Source organism: Phyllobates terribilis, unplaced genomic scaffold, assembly GCF_046119375.1.
Source record: "Phyllobates terribilis strain yellow unplaced genomic scaffold, ASM4611937v1 Scaffold_29__1_contigs__length_15306474, whole genome shotgun sequence".
Lineage (NCBI taxonomy): Eukaryota > Metazoa > Chordata > Amphibia > Anura > Dendrobatidae > Phyllobates > Phyllobates terribilis.
This window is the reverse complement of record NW_027362789.1, coordinates 1,090,959-1,113,160: the sequence shown is the minus strand read 5'-3', so window position 1 is coordinate 1,113,160 and position 22,202 is coordinate 1,090,959. Positions and strand designations below refer to the sequence as shown.

The 22,202-nt window shown below is 46.6% G+C and overlaps 1 pseudogene; it reads right to left on the bottom strand.

The window, feature by feature from the left end:
• Positions 1-1,758: 1,758 nt before the first annotated feature.
• Positions 1,759-22,202, bottom strand: part of LOC141178574 (uncharacterized) — an 86,633-nt pseudogene continuing 66,189 nt past the window's right edge.

Genomic DNA, 22,202 nt, shown 5'->3' with positions numbered 1-22,202 from the left:
ATAGTGGATAACAGATATTTGCATATTGCTGTAGGTGGGCCCCTAGAGTCAGTTCTCCCTGTGGGCCCCAGACACCCCAGTCCGACCCTGTATACAACTGTGTGTTATATGTTTTTGTATAATTTGTCAATAACATGTATAGTTTCTCCCCATAGGAGTCTTTTTGATGGACAACAAAATACAACTTTCCAGTAATTCATTTTTTTTCATGTTTAAAAAAGTTGTCCACTACTTGGACAAGCCTTTTTCATTCCTCATGTTTGGTCCTGTTAAAATAAAATAAAAAATACAAACTTCCCATGCCGGCGCCATTCCAGCGGTGTCAGCACTTGCACTCCTGGGACTCATGTGAGATTGGTATGTCACGTGAGCCCTGTGCCCAATCAGTGCTGATGTCAATGTCCCCACTGTAGTGCGGCGGTGTTCACACTGTGCGGTAATGAGGCAGTGACCCAAGGAAAGTTCAACTTAAATGTCTTTATTTGCCAAAACTACCAACTCAAATGCAAAAGCTGTCCTCCAGATCACAGCTGTGATATCCAAACAGTAAGTGTAAATCTGATGCCGTGGGAGATGGCCGCGCCATTCCAGTCTGGGGTGCACCTTCTGGGCTTCCTTCACAAGCCTGTGTTATGCCTTCACTCAGGCTTGCAGTGCACAGAGCCTCCTGCTCTGCAGCTTGCAAATAAAACATTGACACAACCAAACCTTTGCTAAAGGTTTAAATGGAATGGGAGTGACCCGCCCCACTGCCACCTGTAGATCACTTCAAAAATAAAATCCCATGCCGGGTTTTATTAAATCCGACTTGGTCAAATAGTTTGACCAAGTCCAAACTTTACTTTTATTTTGCACTGCAACCACAGGTGTTTTTGTGACTGCAGTGCACTCCAGCGGGTTCAATATGCCTCTATGCGCATCCTAGGGAATATATACCGTCCCTCGAATATGATCCCACTCACTGCCTCACACCACCTTCAGACAAATCAAACATCATGAGGAAGTCAGAGAGGAACCGCAGCCCTGGCTTCCTGTTGATATTCAATTCATTCAAAGTCAGGGACAGTGAAGCCGGCACTGATTGGGTGCGGGGCTTGTGAGATGTAACAGCCTCACATGAACACCGGAAACGAGAGCCCAGAAAAGCCTGGAATGGCGCCAGCACAGGAGCTGAGTATGAGTGTTTTTCCTTTAACGAGGCCAAACATGAGGAATGACAATGGGTTGTCCTAGTATTGCACAACCCCTTTAAGATGATACAATTTTCGGTTAAGACATTTCCAACATTCTGAACATGAAAAAGGCTTCTTTCCTGTGTGACTTCTCAGATACTTATTAATCAGAACCTGTCACAACCAAAAACGTTATTAATCTGCAGGTTAGTAACGTTACTATCCTGCTCGGCACCTGCAAATAGCCAAACGTTGCTGGGAGAAAATTAACTTTATTCTCCTCAGCAGCATTCGGTTTCAGTCAAAGTGCTGTCGCTGGTTCAGTCACCGTTTTGAGTATAAGGAGCGGTGACTATAACAGCACCCCAGCACTGACTGACAGCCGGCCCCCATGCAGAGTCAGTGGCAGTCAGAGCTGGGAGTTTGTTTACAACAGCCGTTCTGTATTCTCCGAGCGGTAACAAAATCCGCACAGGCACTGCCCTCGTGACTGAAATTGAATGCTGCGAGGGAGAATAAAGTTAATTTTCTCCCAGCTGTGTTTGGCTATGTGCAGGTGCCGGGCAAGTTAGTAAGGCTATTAACCTGCAGATTAAGCCCATTTCTGCAGGTTAATAGCATTTTTTCTGGTGGCAGGTTCCCTTTAACAGTTGATTTCAGTGTAAAACATTTCCCACATTAAGAACATGAAAAAGGCTTCTCCCCGGTATGACTGCTCTGGTGACTAAGAAGAGATGATTTCTTCACAAAACATTCCCCACATTCTGATCATGAAAAAGGCTTCTAGCCTGTGTGGGTTCTCTGGTGTACATCAAGATGAGCTTTCCGGTTAAAACATTTCCCACATTCTGAACATGAAAAAGGATTCACCCCTGTGTGGGGTCTCTGGTGGCTATCAAGAAGCACTTTCCGTTTAAAACATTTCCTATATTCTAAACATGAAAAAGGCTTCTACCCTGTGTGGGTTATCTGGTGTCTAGCAAGATGTGCTTTCCGGTTAAAACATTTCCCACATTCTGAACACGAAAAAGGCTTCTCCCCTGTGTGTGTTCTCTGGTGGCTATCAAGATGTGCTTTCCGGTTAAAACATTTCCCACATTCTGAACATGAAAAAGGCTTCACCCCTGTGTGGGTTTTATGGTGGCCATCAAGATACGCTTTCCGATTAAAACATTTTCCACATTCTGAACATGAAAATGGCTTCTCCCCTTTGTGGGTTTTCTGGTGGCTATCAAGAAACGATTTCCAGCTAAAACATTTCCCACATTCTGAACATGAAAAAGGCTTCTCCACTGTGTGTGTTCTCTGGTGGCTATCAAGAAGCACTTTCCGTTTAAAACATTTCCTACATTCTAAACATGAAAAAGGCTTCTCCCCTGTGTGGGTTCTTTGATGTATAATAACATCTGATTTCCAGTTAAAACATTTCCCACATTCTGAACATGAAAAAGGTTTCTCCCCTCTGTGGATTCTCTGGTGGCTAGCAAGATTAGCTTTCCGGTTAAAACATTTTCCACATTCTGAACATGAAAAAGGCTTCTCTCCTGTGTGAGTTAGTTGGTGTATAACAAGATTACATTTCTGTCTAAAATATTTCCCACATTCTAAACAGGAAAAGGGCTTCTCCCCTGTGTGACAGTGCTGGTGACTAAGAAGAGATGATTTCTTCACAAAACATTTTCCACATTCTCAACATGAAAATGGTTTCTCCCCAGTGTGAGTTATATGGTGACTAACAAGAGTTGATTTATCTACAAAACATTTCCCACATTCTGAACATGAAAAAGGCTTTTCCCCTGTGTGAGATCTTTGATGTCTGATAAGACTTGATTTCTTTGTAAAACATTTCTCACATTCGGAACATGAAAATGGCTTCTCCCCTGTGTGACGTCTCTGGTGACTAACAAGCTGTGATTTGTAGTTAAAACATTTCCCACACTTGGAACAAGAAAATCTGCTCTCTGCTGTGTGATTTTTTTGATGTTTAAGAAAACACTTTTTGAGAGGAAAACTATTTCCACATTCTGAACGTGAAAATTACTTCTTTGCTTTAGGAACAGTTAGTTTTTTAATGCGACTTGGATTTTCCATAGTAGTCGGTAATGGATCAGAAGACAGGACCTGTTTCAAAGGATCAGATGAGAGATCTTTGCTGTGAAGGGATGATGGTAAATCTGGAGTAGTGGCATTCACTTTAGTTGTATCCTGTGGGATCTCAAGATCATCTGATTTAAAAATTGAAGATGTCAGTTGTCCCTCTGATCTCCTGGTACAGTCATCTGGCAATAAAAAGAAACCATTATTATTTTTGAATAATATATGCTTGATTTTTATATTTTTGAACATTTGTACGTAAATTGTCTATAAAAAGTTATGTTAAAAAATTTAATTATTCACAAATTAATGACAGTTCACAGTCTAATGCAAATCCTCATAGGATGAACCAGTGGAGCGTGACGTTCAACTATTTGTTCATTCTGCCTCACAAATTTGGAATAAAAAGCCACCAAACAATGTTCTGCAGTCGAAAATAACAATAAACAGCAAATACATACAAATCTCAAAAAAAGGCCATCTGGCCACAAAAAATCCGCCAACAAGAATCGGACATATACAGCAAAAGATGGCAGAATTAAAATATAACTTTTAATGGGATAATTAAAATCTAAAATAGTATCTAGATACACACAAACAAACATAAATAGGGATGTTATTCACCCAGTGGGGTGGACTAGTTCAGAAAATACAACAGGAGATATATGTTCCTTAATTTAGTACAATAATGTTTACTCCTTAATAGTAGAGAGAGACTATCATATGCAAACAGTGGAAATTCATAAGTAGAAAGAAAAGGAACAATCTCACCGGTCCTGCAGCACGGATTTCTCCACAGAGTAGCACAGGGTTAATCCAGCGGTCATCCACCTCTGACCCTATAATGCCCTGTTCTCATATGCTGTCCCTAGGACCCCAAAGCTCCCGCCCTAACAAGGGCAGTCCACAGCTGACCCTAAAGATCTGATCAGCCCTACATAGACCCTACAGAAGTTTCCCAACGCGTTTCCTCACCATCAAGTGATTCATCAGGGGAGTAACAGAAAAATTATTATCAATGGTCTAGGGTATGGTAACCCTCCATGCAGGTATATAGAAAAGGCAGTGGCAAAATGGCCACAGGTTGATTGCCTTAAGTATGTTCAGGTACAATTAATCCAAATAATTCCCATGTGTGTACCTTGAGACACATCTGGTCTCATTGGATAACACCGTAAATAGCAGCAAACTTTAGCCAATTAAAGCTCGTATATGCAAATGCCCCCTGCAGGAGCTAAACCCACCCACACATACATGCCCCAGCGATCCACAAACACCCCATAAAGGGCAGACAACGATCCCCTACCCCCCAAGGCAGGATCCCCCCGAGGAGACACATCTAAGACCCCCACAAAGAAAAGTTCATTATAAGACCCCCTGAAAACGAAACAATCTAACACTTCCCATGCAGTATGCTCCATTCCCACACCGTGGAACGCTGTTTGCGCTCCACCGATGTCACTTCCGGTCATGTGATCCACACCGCGGCGTCACTTCCAGTTTCTTGGAACGCAAGCCTGCGCTCCACCGCCGTCATTTCCGGTTTCGTGGAACGCAAGCCTGCGCTCCACCACCCCATAGCCATCTCACAGACCCAAAATCAGTGATCTCAGCAAACATAGCACAATGGCCGACCACAAAGAGCATCCCCACTATGTCATAAAGCCTGCACAATGCCTCTAAAGAGGGAATGTGCAAATGACAAAAAAGGGGGGGGGGGGAAACGCCTCATATACATAAGATCTATAAGACACACCCCCTATATATATATATATATATATATATATACCTCATAAGCTTAAAGCCACACAACCTCCAATGGGAGGATAAAAATGCAAAGAGTGAGGATATGTACAGGGGTTTATAAACGATCTTAGATAGCATAGGATAAGAGGGCATAATCAGTACATTAGAAACGAATAAGTGGTGAAAAGGGGGGGGTGAAAATGGAGAGGAGGGGGGGAGGGGAAAAGGAAGAAGGGAACGGGAGGGGGGCAAAAAAGCTCAACTCACAGGGAGAATATATAAGTAGATTTGCATATAGGGATTCAGAGCCATATCCCTGTTCACTCTATCTCATACACATATGAAAAAGAAAAGGTGTATTTATACATTGATGTCCAAGCAGGTTCAAAAGAAGGTTATGTAATATCTAGTTCCAAAGAGTAAAAGAAAGTCCAAGGCTAAGGAAGCTAGCAGTATCGGGAGAAAAATACAAGAGTTTACTCATCTATAAAGCAGCTGAATGTAAGTTGTTCATTCAGCCCCATAGGGGCCATAGTTTTAAGTCGGAAAATCCACCTTGTTTCCTTCTGTAGGATTACACGATCCCAGTTACCTCCCCTATGGGGTTTAGGGACCTTTTCTATCCCCATGAACAAAATGGCCTTCTTGTCCCCTCCATGAAACTCATTAACGTGTCTCGCAATGGGTGTTTCCCTATGATGTTCAATGTCCCCCAGATGCTCGCCTATCCTCCGTCTCAATTCACGTTTTGTTTTACCAACGTACTCAAGGCCGCATTTACAGGTACCTTTATAAACCACCCCTTGTGTATGGCAGTTAATAAAGTCCAGCACCTGAAATTCCCTGTCAATGTTATTGCCTCGGAATGTTTTACCACACTGTATCGATGAGCAGACCACACATTTTCCACATTTATAGCATCCCTTAGTCAAAGAGCCAAGCCAATTATCCTGTCTAGGTGCAGAGTAGTGACTATGTACCAAACGGTCCCGGAGAGAGCGGCCTTTTTTATATGTAACATGGGGGAACCCCCCAAGGTATGGAGATATATCTCCATCCATTTCCAAGATAGGCCAATACTTGTTAAGGATCTCCTTCGCCTCCCTAGCTCCGTTTCTAAAGGTTGTAACAAACCTAACCACTTCTCCATCATCACCCTTAGGTTTAGAAGTCAACAAGCTGGACCTTCTTCTGGACCTACTCTTGAGGTATGCTTGATGTACCACATCTCTAGGGTAACCCCTTTCATGGAATCTATTGTGGAGGTCGGCAGCCTGCTCCTCAAAAGCAAGATTGGTGGTATAATTTCTGCGAACTCGCAGATATTGGCCTGTAGGGATACCTCTCTTCAGGGGAACAGGATGATGACTTTCCCATCGAAGCAACGAGTTGGTCGCTGTAGGTTTTCGAAACGTACTCGTTTCCACAAGACCACCTCTACCCTTGCGAATCAAAACGTCAAGAAAAGGAAGACAAGTAGAGTCTGCTTCACACGTAAATCTCAGGCCAATCGGATTTTTATTAAGCCCCTCAACGAGGAGCTGAAATTCCTGAACGGAGCCCCTATATATGACAAATACGTCATCTAAATACCGTGCCCACATTTCAATCCTCTCTACGCCTGAACAGACTCCCTCCCCAAAGACCATTGTTTCCTCCCACCAGCCCAGGAGCAGATTAGCGTAGGTAGGCGCACAAGGGCTACCCATCGCAGTGCCCCTGAGCTGGTGGAAGTACTTATGGTCAAAAGTAAAGAAATTTTTTGTCAAACAAAATTCAAGCGCTTTCAGCAGAAACCCATTATGGGCCCGACACTGCATACTCCTTGTGGATAGATAGTACTGCACTGCCTTCAGACCCATATCATGTGGTATGGAGGAATACAGTGCCTCTACATCCACACTTGCCAAAATGACCTCGGGTCCCAGTGTCACCCCATCCAACTTACGAAGCAAGTCTGCTGTATCTCTGGTGTAAGATGGTAATGCAAGAACAAAAGGGCGTAGCACCTGATCGAGGTATATGCCTAGGTTCTGACAAAGACCACCCACCCCCGATACTATCGGCCTACCTCTAAGGGGATTAATTCCTTTGTGTATTTTAGGTAGGCAATAGAATGTCGCCATCACAGGATGTTGAGGCAGCATAAAATCAAATTCATTTTTGTCAATCAGTTTATCTCTCAGGCCTTTTTTCAATAACTCTGTTAATTCACCCAGAAAGGCCGACATTGGGTTTTCAGAAAGGATCGCATACCCCTGCCTGTCCTTTAACAAATCCAAACACATCCTACAGTATTTTTCGACATCCATGACCACCACATTACCCCCTTTATCTGAAGGTTTGATAACAATGTGGTGGTCCTGTTCAAGATGTCTAATAGCCATTATTTCATCTCTACTACAGTTATACTTATAGAATGTGTTTGTTCTATCAAGTGCCAACAGTTCTCTAGTAACCATATTCACAAACGTGTCAATTGAAGACACGTCTCTCTGTACAGGTGGCATCCTAGTACTCTTCTTCTTAAGGGTAGAGAAAGGTCCCAGTCCCCTAGAATTAGGTTCGGGAATTTCTAGGTTACTGAGGAGGCGTACATCAGGCAAGATATCAAGAGGAATATCAAACTCCTCACACGATTTTTGATCCTGTCTTGCGAAGAATTTTCGCCACCTCAATTTCCTCGCAAAGAGATGCAGGTCCTTTATATATTCAAAGTTATCAAAACCATTGATAATAATTTTTCTGTTACTCCCCTGATGAATCACTTGATGGTGAGGAAACGGGTTGGGAAACTTCTGTAGGGTCTATGTAGGGCTGATCAGATCTTTAGGGTCAGCTGTGGACTGCCTACCTAAAATACACAAAGGAATTAATCCCCTTAGAGGTAGGCCGATAGTATCGGGGGTGGGTGGTCTTTGTCAGAACCTAGGCATATACCTCGATCAGGTGCTACGCCCTTTTGTTCTTGCATTACCATCTTACACCAGAGATACAGCAGACTTGCTTCGTAAGTTGGATGGGGTGACACTGGGACCCGAGGTCATTTTGGCAAGTGTGGATGTAGAGGCACTGTATTCCTCCATACCACATGATATGGGTCTGAAGGCAGTGCAGTACTATCTATCCACAAGAAGTATGCAGTGTCGGGCCCATAATGGGTTTCTGCTGAAAGCGCTTGAATTTTGTTTGACAAAAAATTTCTTTACTTTTGACCATAAGTACTTCCACCAGCTCAGGGGCACTGCGATGGGTAGCCCTTGTGCGCCTACCTACGCTAATCTGCTCCTGGGCTGGTGGGAGGAAACAATGGTCTTTGGGGAGGGAGTCTGTTCAGGCGTAGAGAGGATTGAAATGTGGGCACGGTATTTAGATGACGTATTTGTCATATATAGGGGCTCCGTTCAGGAATTTCAGCTCCTCGTTGAGGGGCTTAATAAAAATCTGATTGGCCTGAGATTTACGTGTGAAGCAGACTCTACTTGTCTTCCTTTTCTTGACGTTTTGATTCGCAAGGGTAGAGGTGGTCTTGTGGAAACGAGTACGTTTCGAAAACCTACAGCGACCAACTCGTTGCTTCGATGGGAAAGTCATCATCCTGTTCCCCTGAAGAGAGGTATCCCTACAGGCCAATATCTGCGAGTTCGCAGAAATTGTACCACCAATCTTGCTTTTGAGGAGCAGGCTGCCGACTTCCACAATAGATTCCATGAAAGGGGTTACCCTAGAGATGTGGTACATCAAGCATACCTCAAGAGTAGGTCCAGAAGAAGGTCCAGCTTGTTGACTTCTAAACCTAAGGGTGATGATGGAGAAGTGGTTAGGTTTATTACAACCTTTAGAAACGAAGCTAGGGAGGCGAAGGAGATCCTTAACAAGTATTGGCCTTTCTTGGAAATGGATGGAGATATATCTCCATACCTTGGGGGGTTCCCCCATGTTACATATAAAAAAGGCCGCTCTCTCCGGGACCGTTTGGTACATAGTCACTACTCTGCACCTAGACAGGATAATTGGCTTGGCTCTTTGACTAAGGGATGCTATAAATGTGGAAAATGTGTGGTCTGCTCATCGATACAGTGTGGTAAAACATTCCGAGGCAATAACATTGACAGGGAATTTCGGGTGCTGGACTTTATTAACTGCCGTACACAAGGGGTGGTTTATAAAGGTACCTGTAAATTCGGCCTTGAGTACGTTGGTAAAACAAAACGTGAATTGAGACGGAGGATAGGCGAGCATCTGGGGGACATTGAACATCATAGGGAAACACCCATTGCGAGACACGTTAATGAGTTTCATGGAGGGGACAAGAAGGCCATTTTGTTCATGGGGATAGAAAAGGTCCCTAAACCCATAGGGGAGGTAACTGGGATCGTGTAATCCTATAGAAGGAAACAAGGTGGATTTTCCGACTTAAAACTATGGCCCCTATGGGGCTGAATGAACAACTTACATTCAACTGCTTTATAGATGAGTAAACTCTTGTATTTTTCTCCCGATACTGCTAGCTTCCTTAGCCTTGGACTTTCTTTTACTCTTTGGAACTAGATATTACATAACCTTCTTTTGAACCTGCTTGGACATCAATGTATAAATACACCTTTTCTTTTTCATATGTGTATGAGATAGAGTGAACAGGGATATGGCTCTGAATCCCTATATGCAAATCTACTTATATATTCTCCCTGTGAGTTGAGCTTTTTTGCCCCCCTCCCGTTCCCTTCTTCCTTTTCCCCTCCCCCCCTCCTCTCCATCTTCACCCCCCCCCTTTTCATCACTTATTCGTTTCTAATGTACTGATTATGCCCTCTTATCCTATGCTATCTAAGATCGTTTATAAACCCCTGTACATATCCTCACTCTTTGCATTTTTATCCTCCCACTGGAGGTTGTGTGGCTTTAAGCTTATGAGGTATATATATATATATATATATATAGGGGGTGTGTCTTATAGATCTTATGTATATGAGGCGTTTCCTCCCCCCCCCCCTTTTTTGTCATTTGCACATTCCCTCTTTAGGGGCATTGTGCAGGCTTTATGACATAGTGGGGATGCTCTTTGTGGTCGGCCATTGTGCTATGTTTGCTGAGACCACTGATTTTGGGTCTGTGAGATGGCTATGGGGTGGTGGAGCGCAGGCTTGCGTTTCACGAAACCGGAAATGACGGCGGTGGAGCGCAGGCTTGCGTTCCAAGAAACTGGAAGTGACGCCGCGGTGTGGATCACATGACCGGAAGTGACATCGGTGGAGCGCAAACAGCGTTCCACGGTGTGGGAATGGAGCATACTGCATGGGAAGTGTTAGATTGTTTCATTTTCAGGGGGTCTTATAATGGACTTTTCTTTGTGGGGGTCTTAGATGTGTCTCCTCGGGGGGATCCTGCCTTGGGGGGTAGGGGATCGTTGTCTGCCCTTTATGGGGCATTTGTGGATCGCTGGGGTATGTATGTGTGGGTGGGTTTAGCTCCTGCAGGGGGCATTTGCATATACGAGCTTTAATTGGCTAAAGTTTGCTGCTATTTACGGTGTTATCCAATGAGACCAGATGTGTCTCAAGGTACACACATGGGAATTATTTGGATTAATTGTACCTGAACATACTTAAGGCAATCAACCTGTGGCCATTTTGCCACTGCCTTTTCTATATACCTGCATGGAGGGTTACCATACCCTAGACCATTGATAATAATTTTTCTGTTACTCCCCTGATGAATCACTTGATGGTGAGGAAACGCGTTGGGAAACTTCTGTAGGGTCTATGTAGGGCTGGTCAGATCTTTAGGGTCAGCTGTGGACTGCCCTTGTCAGGGCGGGAGCTTTGGGGTCCTAGGGACAGCATATTAGAACAGGGCATTATAGGGTCAGAGGTGGATGACCGCTGGATTAACCCTGTGCTACTCTGTGGAGAAATCCGTGCTGCAGGACCGGTGAGATTGTTCCTTTTCTTTCTACTTATGAATTTCCACTGTTTGCATATGATAGTCTCTCTCTACTATTAAGGAGTAAACATTATTGTACTAAATTAAGGAACATATATCTCCTGTTGTATTTTCTGAACTAGTCCACCCCACTGGGTGAATAACATCCCTATTTATGTTTGTTTGTGTGTATCTAGATACTATTTTAGATTTTAATTATCCCATTAAAAGTTATATTTTAATTCTGCCAGTCGAAAATAACACCAATAAAAACTTCTACTCATCCCGCAAAAAACATGCCCCCACTCAGGTCCATCATCTGTCAGTGGAGAAACAGGTTTCCATATTATTAGTGGCTCAAAGGCTTTTGAAAAGCAACATGGCTTCCATAACCCAATCCAGCAGTATCCGCTCCCCCAAAGTCAGATCTCCCCCTCACTTCTGAGCCTTGCAGTGCGCCCAAACCACATTTAGCCTCCATGTATTTGGCATTACTATAGTGAAAAGAACCCACTTAATTTACGGTCACATCCGCCCTTTGTTATGACGTTAAAAATCTATATCTCATACATATCGGATCGATACCAACCCCAATATTCCGGTCTGAACCCCGGAGCCGGGTTGGCTACAATCTGTGCTGCATGAATAAAAGTTCTGTGCCTGGGAAAGCACACTTCTCCTGCAGTAAACCCCTCTCCTTTTGGTATGCTTTCTCATAAAATAACTTTCTTGTTTAATTACACTACAGGGTTCCTATGCTTCAAAAATAGTTAAAGCATTATCTCTCACTTCCCCATACGTTCTATTACGAGGTCTTCCAAAAGGAGTTTAATTGTCAGCTCTTCCTAGATCTTAAAGCGCACCTGTCAGCGGGATTGTGCTCAGTAAGCTACATACACTGGCTGGTGGGCACCATTACACTAATTAATATGATATCTTGGTTGATGAATCCATCCTGTGGTTGCTGTGTTATCTTTACTTTCAGTTTGGAGATATTTTAAAATCAGTGAGTACGTGGTGCCCAAAATACTGCAGGACTGTGGCGTGCATTATACTATATGGGGGCTGCATTTTACCCTATGGGGTTTGTAATAAACTGCATGGAGGACTATGGGGAGTGCATTATATTCTATGGAGGACCATGGGAGGTTCATCATACTATATGGAGGATTATGGGGGCGCATTATACTATATGGAAGATTATTGGTGGTGCATTATACTATATGGAAGGCTATGTGGGGCCATTATAATATTTTGAGGGCTATGTGGGGGGCCATTATACTGTATGAAAGCAGGGGGCTGTGTGGGGGCCATGAGAGTGTATGGAAGGCTCTGTGGGGTTCACAGTTGGGGGATTATACTGTGTTAGGGTCACCATACTTTGCCGTGGGAGTTGAAGTGGGGTACAATAGGGTCATTATACTGTGCATGTGGAGGAATGCACCATAGGGGTATCATACTGTTTGGGGGGCACTTTTGTTGGCATCATACTTTATGGGGGCAATGAAGGAGGAATCTACAACTTCAGAAGAAGGAAAATTACTATGTAAAGGCTGGAAAGTTATGAGATCTGCTCTTCTGTGACACAGACAAATATTTTTTTTTTTGGTGGGGGGGCCCAATTAGAGCTTCTGCTATGGGGCCCCATGACTTCTATGTACTCCCCTGCCTGGAGCTTCTCTGCTCGGTATAATGAGACTCTGATCTTGTTCTTATAAAGAGGGTTGGAATAAAATAGAAGCTGCCTGAATATGACGACCTTATCTGATCTCTATGTCCTTGTGTACAGAGCTATGGAGATAGCGCTATTCTCTGTATAATAGATGTGATGTCGCTGGAGCCCTAATATTCCTGTACAGGGGTCTCTGTAGAGATAATCTTACCCCAGCATTATGGATTGGGGGAAACGGGATTGGGGACATTTTACTGTAATTTCTCTTTAAATAAAACTGTAATAAAAATAACTGATTAAAAAAATTGGATTGGCAACTCTGAATGTCCTTGTCTATTTTGGGATTAGGAGTTAGAAGCCCGGGCAGGAGAACATTTTGGGTTTTGTTTTGGGGGAAAGAGATGCAATATTTCTCCATATAGTGTTGACTCGCCCCCTGGGCCGTGGGGCACTCGGATCTGGGCAGTAGGGGAACGATGGGAGTAGTAGTGGCAACCCAGTTCCGCGGCTCAGGGTGGTCAGGCCAGTGGTAGTCCGTTATGTGCTGTTGATTATGTCCGACTACGCCACCCGTGGATTTGCGGTCATTAGGAACCGCCGCTGCAGGGCAGACCGCTGGGGCTGATGGTGTATGCAGCTGGGGTGGTGTGACTCCCCACGGGAAGAGTGCAGCCCCAGGGCAGTGTAGTGAATGGTGGGAGTGATGGTGGTGAGAGTCCCAGTGCTGATAGTGCTGGAGGAGCAAGCAGCACACAGACAACAGGTTGCAGTCCAGGGTCTTTACTAGAACAGGTAAACTGACCCACAAACAGTCCCGGCTGGGAGGGGACCTGGATGTCTGAGAGCAACGGGGAAATTGGCCCTGGTCAGGGTGAGGGTGTAGGCCTACCGTGCTTTCTGCGCTCCTTCTGGCTATCTCCTCCTTATAGGGTAACAGCCCACGTTTCCGAGCTCTCCGTGTATTCTCGCCTGTATGGCCTGCGACGTGGGTTCCTTTCTGCTCCCAGCCTTGTACGGCTTTGCTGGTCCCTTCTGTTGTGGCAGAGCCTCCAGGCTTCTTAGGCCAAGGAATATACAGTCCCCTGCGGACTGGTTATCTGCTGTAGGATGTGGAATCCTCCCAGCCTCAGACACCAAAGTCTGGTAAATTAAGTCCTTTATCTGCCAAGACAGGCTCACTTCGCCTCTTGTCTCTGGCTTGTGGCTCTCCTCCTGCCACACTTCCTCTTAGGTGCAATACAACTTTCTGTCCCTGCTCTGCTCCGGGACACGTCTCAGTGCTGAGACAGGTCATCCAGTTCTCCCTAACCCTGCCCCCAGCACCAGCTTTTATAGGGGCAGCCTGCTCCCCCTACTGGCCTGAGACAGGAGGTACTGCATGCTAATGTTCCCCTGACTAGAGAACCTCCCCCTTGCTCTCAGACACAGCTTTATTACATTTTGTGGCATCCAGGCCAGGGTGACACATTCCCCCCTAGTAAACTTTAGTACTCCGGGACTAAACAGTAAATAAAGAATAACATGCATAACCATAAAACATTATCAGGAAAGTGACGCACAAATTGAGTTCTTAAGGTCACAGTGTGGTCTGTGACCGGGTGTCCATATCACCAACACAACGGGGAGCCTTAACCAGGTGGGGGTCTGTCCTACCCCAAGTCTTTTACAGTCTTAGTTCATTCCTTGGTTAGGCTCCGAACGCAGTCCATACAAAGGTCCCGGTTATAAAAAGTCCATAACCTTTGAGTCCTTATGGTAACTGCAAGAAACTGAAACACAGAATTACCAAACAAGCATATAACTTGGCAAACATTTCAACATTTAACAACAGGGTCATTTACAATTTTAGTGTATTCTATATTCTCCAGCGAGCGGGTTTCTGCCCCTTTATGCTCCTGGTTGACCTCCTTAACCCACTGTCTGGTGGTGGACCGACCTGGCTTTCCCCGCTAGCGTTAGGGGTACAGCTACCAGCTGGGTGTACAGGTAGGGCAGGCAGCTGTCTGCGCGTCCTTTGGCTTACCGCAGGCATGGCAGGCTCACTGTCAGCAGAGGGTTGACTCTGCTGGGCTGCTGGTACAGGCTCTTCTGCCTCTGGAACTGCTTGCTCTTCTCCACCTTCCAGCTCTGGTGCAGGTTGTTGCGCAGTCGGTTGCAGGAAATGCAGGACGGGTACCACTATGGCATCGTTTATCCGAGTCCAGGACTGAGGGAACTCTCCGAGAGCGGTGGTGATCATTTCTTCCTTATCCTCTGCGGGTTCAAGGTCACTCTGATCCTCTTCTGCACTACGGAGTTGCTCGGGGCACCTCTTGAGGTGGTCTCTGGAGACGGTACTAGTGGTTTCTCCTCCGTCCTTGGTGATCACGCACACCTTCGGGTTGTCGTGATCTGACTGCAGTACGGTGTAGGGTTCCCTTTCCCATTGGTCGTCCAACTTGTGAAGCCTTCTCTTTCGCTTCAAGACCTGCTCACCAGGTTCTAGGCGACCAGCAGGGGCGTGTTGGTTGAAGAGTTTTTCTTGTCTCTCTCTCACCTGGGCCAGGCTCTTCTCCACACTCTCCTGTACCTTCTTTACTGCAGTTGCCTTTCCGTATCCCAGTCCGCATCCGGGGAGGTGTCCTCAGGTGTCAGTACTCCCATCTCCAGGTCTACGGGCAGCTTACCTGGTCTGGCTCACATCAGGTAAGCCGGGGTGCAGTTGGTAGCATTCACCGGGATATGATTGTATAAGTCTATCAGGTCCGGCAGTTTTTCTGGCCACAGGCTGCGTTCCTCCAGGGGCAACGTCTTCAGGAGATCAATGACTATATTGTTCATCTTCTCACACATCCCGTTGGTTTGTGGGTGGTAAGGCGTTGTCCGAATCTTCTTACAGCCATAGAGGTTGCAGAACTCTTGGAAGATTTCAGCTTCGAACGCTGGACCCTGGTCTGTCAGGACCAGTTCCGGATACCCGTGTGGACGGCAGAAGTATTGCTGGAAGGCTCTGGCCGCCGTTTGGGCTGTCAAATCTTTCACCGGGACCACCACTAGAAAACGGGAATAGTGGTCCACGATTGTCAGGGCGTAGATGTATCTTGACCGGCTTGGAGCCAATTTGACGTGGTCCAGAGCTACCAGCTCAAGAGGCTGCGTGGTGACGATGGGCCTCAAGGGTGTCTTCTGGCTGACACGGTCCTTCCTTCTTAGGTGACAAGGGCCACAGTCTCTGCACCACTTCTCTACAGCCCCTCTCATGCCGACCCAAAAGAACCGTCCTCTTAGCAGGAACTCCAGTTTCTTCCAACCGAAGTGCCCCGCTCTGTCATGGTAAGCCCCCAGGACCATAGCTGCATCCCGCCTTGGGACCACGACTTGCCAGGTCAGCTCGTGCGTCCGGTGGTTGACAATCCTTCTGCACAGCTTGCCTTCGTAGAGGAACAGCTTGCTCTTCTCTTTCCATAGCTGCTTGGCTTCCTCTGGAGCATCCGGATCTATGCGGGCGTCTTCCTGGGTCAGCAAATCTTTCACTAGGCGGACTGCAGGGTCACTATCTTGGGTCTCGGCCCAGCTGTGGTGAGGTAGGGGATTGATCATCACGGTTGTTAGATCCTCCTCCTTCACGCGGTGGGAGTATTGAGCGGTTCCATACCGGTGAAACGCGGGGAGTTCTACCTCCTCCAGCTCTTCTGGGTCTTCGTCACCTTCAGGTAAGTGAGGCATCCTCGATAGGGCGTCCGCGTTGGCATTGGTTTTGCCTGCCCGGTACTTGATCACGAAGTCATAATTGGAGAGACGGGCCATCCACCGCTGTTCCAGGGCACCCAGTCTCACATTGTCCAGGTGTGTCAACGGGTTGTTGTCCGTGTACACGGTGAACTTTGCGGAGGCCAGGTAATGCTTGAAGCGTTCCGTCACGGCCCACACCACCGCCAAGAATTCTAGCTTGAAGGAGCTGTAATTCTCCGGGTTCCTCTCGGTGGGTCTCAGCTTCCGGCTGGCGTACGCGATCACCCTTTCTCTGCCCTGTTGGTTTTGGGACAGTACGGCTCCCAGTCCCACATTACTGGCGTCTGTGTGGAGAATAAAAGGCTGGTCATAATCAGGGTAGACCAGGATCTCGTCCCCTGTGAGGGCCATCTTTAGCTGGCGGAAGGACTCCTCTTCCGGTTTATCCCACTTGAAGGGTGGCTTTTGACTTTTGGACTTAGACTGTCCGATCAGGAGGTCCTGCATAGGAGCTGCCATCTTAGTGAACCCGGGGATGAACCTTCGGTAGTAGCCTACCAACCCGAGAAACTGCCTCACCTCTTTGATGTTTGAGGGGCTTGGCCAGCTCTTGATTGCCGTGACCTTGTCAGGGTCGGGGGCCACTCCTTCTGCGCTTACCACGTGCCCTAGGTACTGGACCTTTGGTTTCAGCAGGTGACACTTCGATGGTTTCACCTTCAGGCCATAGCCTGCCAGGGCTTCGAACACCTCGGCCAGGTGCTTTAGATGATCCTCGTAGGTCTTCGAATAGACGATCACGTCGTCCAGGTAAAGGAGGACCGTCTCGAAGTTTCGGTGCCCTAGACAGCATTCCATCAGCCTTTGGAAGGTCCCTGGTGCGTTGCAGAGCCCGAAGGGCATAGAGTTGAACTCGCTCAGTCCCATCGGGGTGGTGAAGACGGTCTTCTCCTTGTCAGCCTCTGCCACAGGAACCTGCCAGTACCCGCTAGTAAGGTCCAAAGTAGAAAAGAAGTTAGCTGATTTTAGTGCGGCTAAAGACTCCTCTATTCTAGGCAGCGGGTATGCGTCTTTATGGGTGATACGGTTGATTTGTCTATAGTCTACGCACATTCTCATGGTGCCGTCCTTCTTTTTCACCAGAACCAAGGGGGCTGCCCAGGGGCTACAGCTATCTCTAATGACCCCAGCTTCTTTCATTTCTCTTAGCATGCCCTTTGCGTTCTGATAATGTGCAGGGGGTACAGGTCTGTGTCTTTCTTTTATCAGTGGGTGGCTCCCTGTGGGGATGTGGTGTTCTATCCCCTTTACTCTGCCGAAGTCTAGCGGGTGCTTACTAAAGACTCTCTCGTACTCCTGTACCACCCGGTAGACTCCTTGTTTTTGGTGCAGGGGAGTGGAGTCAGCACCCACATGGAGTTTCTGGCACCAGTCCTCCTTTTGTTTCTGGAAGCCATTACCCTCCGCCTGTGGAGATGGAGGCAAGGGTTCCACGGCCCTGATAGCTTTGTGTTCGACAACAAACAGTTTGGCGAGTGTAGCGTACCTGGGTAAGTGTACTTCCCTCTCCCCAATGTTGAGAATGCGAACGGGCACCCTCCCATGGCTGACATCAACCACCCCCCTGGCTGTCAAAATGGTGGGCCTGCTGTCTGAGTACACGGGTTCTACCATGGCTTGGTAGTCTCTACCTCTCAACCCGATTGCAGTCCGACACCAGATCATCATTTCACTTTTGGGAGGCATGGAAATGGGGAATGGGTCACTCATTCTTACGCTACCGATCTCACCACCAGACAGTTCTACCTGCTGCCGTCTCATCAGGGCTTTTATCTCTTTGTTGAGGACTCTCTGTTGGCTGGAACTAGCATTCACCGAGACCTGTTGCAGAATTACAATTACCTCTGAAAGACAATTTTCAATTACATTAGTACTCACAGTTATTTTAGGGTGACTTTCACGACTGTCAATGTCCACAATAATTACTCCCTGTGCCGGCAGTTCAACTTTACCAATCTTAATGGTCATCTCCTTGAACCCCATCTGCGGCACGGGTAAGCCATTACTGGCGATGATGCTCAAGTTACTGTCTGGATACCGCGTGATATCAGCATCAGTCCAGTACTGCTTAAAAAGTACATAAGGGATAGTGGTTACTTGCGACCCAGTATCCAGCAAGGCTCTCATGGGGTTACCGTCCAGCACCACGGGTAAAACCAGGCGCCCCCCAACGTACTTATCACGCCAATTATAAGGGCCTGGAGATCTTATGCCTGGGGGTTGGCCCTCTGCCCCAGGTTGGACCCGTTTAAATTACAGTACCTGGAAATGTGTGCGGGCTGGTTGCATCGACGGCAAATGGGCTGTCCATCCTCTGCGTAGCGGTCTGTAGGCCTCCCTCGGAACGATGGGATCCTCCTCTGTCGACGCCACGGGACATCCTCCGGACTTGAAGCCAGCTCGATGGGTCTTGACGGGTCCACTTGTATTGCCTGGACGGTCCTGGTCAACGCCGCGACGCTCCTGGTCAGCTCCTGGACTTGGTAGTGCAGATCTGTCTCAAGGTACACACATGGGAATTATTTGGATTAATTGTACCTGAACATACTTAAGGCAATCAACCTGTGGCCATTTTGCCACTGCCTTTTCTATATACCTGCATGGAGGGTTACCATACCCTAGACCATTGATAATAATTTTTCTGTTACTCCCCTGATGAATCACTTGATGGTGAGGAAACGCGTTGGGAAACTTCTGTAGGGTCTATGTAGGGCTGGTCAGATCTTTAGGGTCAGCTGTGGACTGCCCTTGTCAGGGCGGGAGCTTTGGGGTCCTAGGGACAGCATATTAGAACAGGGCATTATAGGGTCAGAGGTGGATGACCGCTGGATTAACCCTGTGCTACTCTGTGGAGAAATCCGTGCTGCAGGACCGGTGAGATTGTTCCTTTTCTTTCTACTTATGAATTTCCACTGTTTGCATATGATAGTCTCTCTCTACTATTAAGGAGTAAACATTATTGTACTAAATTAAGGAACATATATCTCCTGTTGTATTTTCTGAACTAGTCCACCCCACTGGGTGAATAACATCCCTATTTATGTTTGTTTGTGTGTATCTAGATACTATTTTAGATTTTAATTATCCCATTAAAAGTTATATTTTAATTCTGCCAGTCGAAAATAACACCAATAAAAACTTCTACTCATCCCGCAAAAAACATGCCCCCACTCAGGTCCATCATCTGTCAGTGGAGAAACAGGTTTCCATATTATTAGTGGCTCAAAGGCTTTTGAAAAGCAACATGGCTTCCATAACCCAATCCAGCAGTATCCGCTCCCCCAAAGTCAGATCTCCCCCTCACTTCTGAGCCTTGCAGTGCGCCCAAACCACATTTAGCCTCCATGTATTTGGCATTACTATAGTGAAAAGAACCCACTTAATTTACGGTCACATCCGCCCTTTGTTATGACGTTAAAAATCTATATCTCATACATATCGGATCGATACCAACCCCAATATTCCGGTCTGAACCCCGGAGCCGGGTTGGCTACAATCTGTGCTGCATGAATAAAAGTTCTGTGCCTGGGAAAGCACACTTCTCCTGCAGTAAACCCCTCTCCTTTTGGTATGCTTTCTCATAAAATAACTTTCTTGTTTAATTACACTACAGGGTTCCTATGCTTCAAAAATAGTTAAAGCATTATCTCTCACTTCCCCATACGTTCTATTACGAGGTCTTCCAAAAGGAGTTTAATTGTCAGCTCTTCCTAGATCTTAAAGCGCACCTGTCAGCGGGATTGTGCTCAGTAAGCTACATACACTGTCTGGTGGGCACCATTACACTAATTAATATGATATCTTGGTTGATGAATCCATCCTGTGGTTGCTGTGTTATCTTTACTTTCAGTTTGGAGATATTTTAAAATCAGTGAGTACGTGGTGCCCAAAATACTGCAGGACTGTGGCGTGCATTATACTATATGGGGGCTGCATTTTACCCTATGGGGTTTGTAATAAACTGCATGGAGGACTATGGGGAGTGCATTATATTCTATGGAGGACCATGGGAGGTTCATCATACTATATGGAGGATTATGGGGGCGCATTATACTATATGGAAGATTATTGGTGGTGCATTATACTATATGGAAGGCTATGTGGGGCCATTATAATATTTTGAGGGCTATGTGGGGGGCCATTATACTGTATGAAAGCAGGGGGCTGTGTGGGGGCCATGAGAGTGTATGGAAGGCTCTGTGGGGTTCACAGTTGGGGGATTATACTGTGTTAGGGTCACCATACTTTGCCGTGGGAGTTGAAGTGGGGTACAATAGGGTCATTATACTGTGCATGTGGAGGAATGCACCATAGGGGTATCATACTGTTTGGGGGGCACTTTTGTTGGCATCATACTTTATGGGGGCAATGAAGGAGGAATCTACAACTTCAGAAGAAGGAAAATTACTATGTAAAGGCTGGAAAGTTATGAGATCTGCTCTTCTGTGACACAGACAAATATTTTTTTTTTTGGTGGGGGGGCCCAATTAGAGCTTCTGCTATGGGGCCCCATGACTTCTATGTACTCCCCTGCCTGGAGCTTCTCTGCTCGGTATAATGAGACTCTGATCTTGTTCTTATAAAGAGGGTTGGAATAAAATAGAAGCTGCCTGAATATGACGACCTTATCTGATCTCTATGTCCTTGTGTACAGAGCTATGGAGATAGCGCTATTCTCTGTATAATAGATGTGATGTCGCTGGAGCCCTAATATTCCTGTACAGGGGTCTCTGTAGAGATAATCTTACCCCAGCATTATGGATTGGGGGAAACGGGATTGGGGACATTTTACTGTAATTTCTCTTTAAATAAAACTGTAATAAAAATAACTGATTAAAAAAATTGGATTGGCAACTCTGAATGTCCTTGTCTATTTTGGGATTAGGAGTTAGAAGCCCGGGCAGGAGAACATTTTGGGTTTTGTTTTGGGGGAAAGAGATGCAATATTTCTCCATATAGTGTTGACTCGCCCCCTGGGCCGTGGGGCACTCGGATCTGGGCAGTAGGGGAACGATGGGAGTAGTAGTGGCAACCCAGTTCCGCGGCTCAGGGTGGTCAGGCCAGTGGTAGTCCGTTATGTGCTGTTGATTATGTCCGACTACGCCACCCGTGGATTTGCGGTCATTAGGAACCGCCGCTGCAGGGCAGACCGCTGGGGCTGATGGTGTATGCAGCTGGGGTGGTGTGACTCCCCACGGGAAGAGTGCAGCCCCAGGGCAGTGTAGTGAATGGTGGGAGTGATGGTGGTGAGAGTCCCAGTGCTGATAGTGCTGGAGGAGCAAGCAGCACACAGACAACAGGTTGCAGTCCAGGGTCTTTACTAGAACAGGTAAACTGACCCACAAACAGTCCCGGCTGGGAGGGGACCTGGATGTCTGAGAGCAACGGGGAAATTGGCCCTGGTCAGGGTGAGGGTGTAGGCCTACCGTGCTTTCTGCGCTCCTTCTGGCTATCTCCTCCTTATAGGGTAACAGCCCACGTTTCCGAGCTCTCCGTGTATTCTCGCCTGTATGGCCTGCGACGTGGGTTCCTTTCTGCTCCCAGCCTTGTACGGCTTTGCTGGTCCCTTCTGTTGTGGCAGAGCCTCCAGGCTTCTTAGGCCAAGGAATATACAGTCCCCTGCGGACTGGTTATCTGCTGTAGGATGTGGAATCCTCCCAGCCTCAGACACCAAAGTCTGGTAAATTAAGTCCTTTATCTGCCAAGACAGGCTCACTTCGCCTCTTGTCTCTGGCTTGTGGCTCTCCTCCTGCCACACTTCCTCTTAGGTGCAATACAACTTTCTGTCCCTGCTCTGCTCCGGGACACGTCTCAGTGCTGAGACA